This window comes from Pteropus vampyrus, unplaced genomic scaffold (assembly GCF_000151845.1).
Source record: "Pteropus vampyrus isolate Shadow unplaced genomic scaffold, Pvam_2.0 Scaffold126, whole genome shotgun sequence".
In the NCBI taxonomy this organism is placed as follows: domain Eukaryota; kingdom Metazoa; phylum Chordata; class Mammalia; order Chiroptera; family Pteropodidae; genus Pteropus; species Pteropus vampyrus.
This window is the reverse complement of record NW_011888907.1, coordinates 2,574,850-2,579,812: the sequence shown is the minus strand read 5'-3', so window position 1 is coordinate 2,579,812 and position 4,963 is coordinate 2,574,850.

Genomic DNA, 4,963 nt, shown 5'->3' with positions numbered 1-4,963 from the left:
CTGGCTGGGTTAATAATCAAATTAACATGAACAGATTCACAGGAGAAAATGTCCAGAATTAATTGTGGATGTACATATGGGGGCCCATAAGAATATGAAACCCAAAGATTCATTGGGCAGTAGGTTTATATGTCATTCTGGAGCTAAGGAGAAAGGGAAGATTGTGGTTTATGACTTCAAAGGGCAAGAATGCCATTCACATGGAGATGAAAAAGCAAATGTTTGGTAAATAAATCTTTGCTGGGTCATTTAAAAATGAAACACAGAGAGGACTTTGAACTAACTGGGACTTGATAGGTTCCTCTCTGTCTACGACACTAGTTTATATTAAACTACAGTTGTCCGAGGGGATCTCTTCCTTCCTGGAGAAGGTTCTCTATCTTAACACCTTTTAGGAGGTTAAGGGGAAGATCAATGGTTTTTCCTGATTCTTTTGTTTCTTAACAATAATCAGCTTAATATAATATTCCCAAAAGCATACTTTCGGGTGGCAAAATCTGCTTCCCTTCACTGCTTATAATGAAGTCCATAAGGTGAAAAAGAAGCACGTAGGGTTGATCACTCCAGGTCAGGAAGGAGAAGTAAAATCCCCTTTAAAGCGAAAGAAGAAATAATTGAAAGAGACCGAGCCCCCCAACTCCATCCTACTCTTGGGTTGGGCTTTGATCTGGGGTGGTGGAGAGGGGCACAAGATATTCAGAATGATGTCCAGATTGGTTAAGACAGAAGTCAGAAACAAAGAAACTTGTGTTCCAATTCCTGTTAGGAACTCTGGGAGATGACCGTGCAGGTTGCACTTGTATGAACATAAGATGTCTACTAGAACAGTGCTGGGGAGGAAAGCTTTTCCTCTATACTCTTAGGTTTAGTAGCAGAGGGCCTGTGAATTAAATTAATAAGAGATGATTAACAGGAGAAATGACACACAATTTTTATTAATATTTAAGTGTATGGGAGTTCACAGAAAAGAAGTAAAACACAAAGAAGCAATTAGACTGGGGGATTTACATACCCTTTTAACAAAAGAAAGAAGGTTTGGTCTTGGAAGGATGATAACCTGGGAGAAAGTGACTAAAAAATATATAGAACTAATGGAAGATAAAGGCTATTTTAGCAAGATCTATTTATGCAAACTCATCTTGGTATCAACTCTCCGTCTTTGATGAGGGGTGACTCTTCTCTCCCTGGCATGGGGGAGTGGGGCATCTTCCTCAATGGGAAACTTACCCTGTTACTGAACTGAGTGGGGATCTGCCCACCTGATGCTCGGCAAAGCCAAACACTGAACAAAAGGTTTGCAATGGAGAAATTTAAGCCGTTTATTTTGCAGGGTGCCAAGCAAGGAGAATAGGAAGCTATTGCTTAAAGCCTGAACTCGCCGATGGCTTTTAATCCAGGGTTTTTAAGGCAAAGATTGAGGGTTAGGCGTTAAGAGGAACAGGCTGGTATGATGGAAGTGCTGGCTGTGCAGGTTTTGATTGGAGAGCTTTGGAAGCTTGGCCGTTTAAACTTGGCCGTTTATGGCAAGATATGGTTAGGGGCTCCCGCACCGGATCTTTACAATGGAACACTTGCTTCTGAAAGGGTTCTGGTGTTCAAGTTCTGGTCATGTCCAGGTCCTTCGGTTCCATGAAGGAGGCAAAATCTTGGTTCCGGGTGCAGCTGGAGCTCCAAGTTCTCTCCCCGACGCATGCTTCAGATGCACAACTTGTGGTTTTGGTTTATTTACTCTGAAAGGCAACTCGGTATCTTGTTAGAAACAAGAGAGGACCATTTTGCATTGGTTCCGCGGTTGCAATACTCTCCTTTTAGGTGGGTCAGGGAGGGCAGAGAACTCCTCCTGCATCTCTTGCCTTCAGCTCAAAATAATCCTTATGGCAAAATGACGTATTTTGGGGAGACATATTTTGATTTCCAATAGACATAGTGGTGTGGTCCCTTCATCAAAGAAAGGGCCAGTATTTGAACTGTTACTGGAGAGTGGGGATCCTCTCCTGGTGCGTCGTCCAGGTTCTTGACGTCTCGAACAAAGAATTGAGCAAGACACGGAAATACAGCAGAAAAGAAAAGCTTTATGAGAAGGGAAAGTACACTTCCAAACGTGGAAGCGGGCCTGAGCAAGAGAAGCCTGGCTCAAAGGCCTGGTAACAAAGCCTTTGGGGTTTTCATCCTATTTGCTGTGGGTGGTGATTTTTTCTTAGAGGGGTGGGCTTTCTTGATTGACAACTAATATTGACAGGACTCAGTGACTCATCATTTGCTTTCTGCGCATGTTCATTCCCAGAATTCAGTCTGTTATAATGAATTAATGAACTTCTGAGCATATGCATCATATTATAATGACGGTATAATGAGGCTCAGGTGAATTGAAGGTCGTTGGGGTTTGCACTGTGCAGGTGCGAGTGATTGGCTTAAACTGGTAACCGAATTCTCTGCTCACTTGTTTCTTTCTATGAGTTACTTTTAGTCTAAAAATGCCTCTGGCTTGCTTACTTGTGGGTGGATTAGGGCGGACCCCTTCTAGGATAGGATGACCTCAGTGTCTTTGCAGTCAGACCTGAAACCCCCTATCTAACTCGCCTGCCTAACCCTTATCTAAGAGCCATGAACCCCCTTATTATTAGTGTGGATGTTGAGGGACAGGAGTTCTCTTCTTCTGTATCTGCTTCCTGCTGAGAATGATTGTAGTCCCTGCTTATTGGGGTTTCATGGAGCTCTTTCTCTTTCTGTCTTAGTCAAGGCGGGGTCTTGGGTTTCCTGCTGAAGTGCCACCTCAGTCCCTACACAAGGGAAAGAAGATACAAACTTGTTATTTAAATCATACATCTATTAATTTCTATTAATGATTTGCCTATTAAATGAGTAAAAGGAAACAGGCTTGGCTAATATATTTCTTAAAGAGTGAAAAAGGCCTTTGGCCTAAAGTCCCCTCCCCTCTCAGACTCTAAGGGCCTTGTCTGGCCTAACACTATTTCTGCTAACAATGAGCCGATGACCCTTATCGATAGCCAGAGGATCTGATTCACCAGTTTTGGGACAATTATCGGGATTTGAGGGAGAGGGCCTTTTTCCCAAAGAAAGGAGTTTTACTGAAAAAATTAAGGACTCTGCAAGACATATCTCATTCCATTTCCTACTAAAAGATTAAGAATCTTACAAGTGATGTCCCATATCAAAACTTCTACATCTCCTGTAGTTATACTGTTGTATAGACGGTATTCAAAATTCCGCAGGCCTCAGGTTGAATGCACAGAAGATAATTAAGAGTTAAGAGATTCTGTATCTAACTTGGGTTCTCCACAGAGAGATGACCCTTAGCAGAAGCTTAGGGAGGACGGCGAGAACTGACTGGAAGGCCAAGAACTGACTGGAAGACACAGCTGAGACCCAGAAGACGGCAGCACCTGGGAGAGTTGAGGTGAGGCTGAGTCCCCAAAGGGAGACTTAGCCATGACTGACAGGGTAGAGATCCTGAATTGTACCATCCCTGGACATTCTTCAGCAATAAATGCAGTGAGCTAGATGGGGGTGCAGTGTCTAGGAACCAAGTGACGTAAATAAAGCGTTGGAAGGAAAACTCTTCCTCTTCCAAGTTGAGTACAGTAGTGGGGGGCCTGCAAATTAACTGACGACAGCCAGATTGGCAAAAGAAAAGATGACGTTTATTTATGTATACTGGGAGCAGCAGTAGTACTCAGCGATGAGCAAGACACTGAATAGCCAGAGATAAAAGGTTTATAGACTAAACTTAACCAAGGGGTGAGGGTTGCCTCAGGGCTTTAACATGACAGTATGGAAGGATCTGTTGAGGATTTTTTGATACTTGTGAATGTGAACTGTCTCCATGGCAGGTGAACTCTGCAGGAAATTCCCTTGGAGAGGGATCAATGGCAGCTGTATTTTCTAGAGGTTCTGCTTTAGCCAAATAAGGGACATTCGAACAAGGTTTTTTTCTGCATCTTCCTCAGCTTGTTAAAGAACAAAGTTCGACAGGGTAAATTTGAAGATCTAATTGGCTTTATTAAGCGACTCATGAATTGGACAGCATCTTATCTAGCAACTAGAAGGGTGCTCTGAGGGGCTGCACGACTGGAAGGTTTTCACAGGAAGAAGCAGTGGGGCAAGGGAACTATTAGCAGAAGAAAGGATCATTTTTCACCGAGGACATCATTTTGGGGGGAGGGGAAGGGAACTGGCAAGGGTTTTGTCATGCAGATTGCCTCTTCTTTCTTTGTGGGAGAGAGAGAGGTCACCTGACAGATGACCTCTGTTGGTGTTGACGGGGAAAATTCCAGACTGGTTGATTAAAATTACCTTTCTAGGAAAGGTTGAAACTGTAATTATTAGATTAGGTATTAAATCTAGGTTTGGTATCGTGGCACAAGTGACACTATTTTGGGCTTGTGATTTTTCTCTTTAATAAACTCAAATGTTTTTCACTTCAAAATAGTCTTTATATCAACTCTGGGTGTCTGAATGAGTTTTCACAAAGGTCAGTAGCAGCCATCACGGAAGGCCAGCACACAAGCCGGCCACCCCGCTCCTGCCACCAATTTCATGAAGATGAGCACTTAAACTGGGAAGGAGTGGGAAGAAGCTTTGAGGGAAGTTAGGATGGAATTGACTGGATTGGCATTAACTGGCAAATGAACATTTGTGTTTCTCCAGTCTTTGGTAAAAGTGGAGCTTCAGAACAAGTGAGCAACCATGGAAAATAAAAGGATTCGTGCTTCTGTTTGTGCAGTGTATGCCAATTCCTGTGGGTAGTTTCTACCCTCCCCTATATCACAGATTCTCCGGAGTTGGTGAGGAGCATGGGCGCCTCCTAAGGGGATGGAACTGAACACAGAGAGGATTCATCCTTCCTGGCACGCACTGAACATGGAGAAATTAGAATCGCTTTATTGCTTGCGCCATGAAGGTAGAACAAGAAAGTTAGTGCTCAAAAGCCCAAACTCCCCTG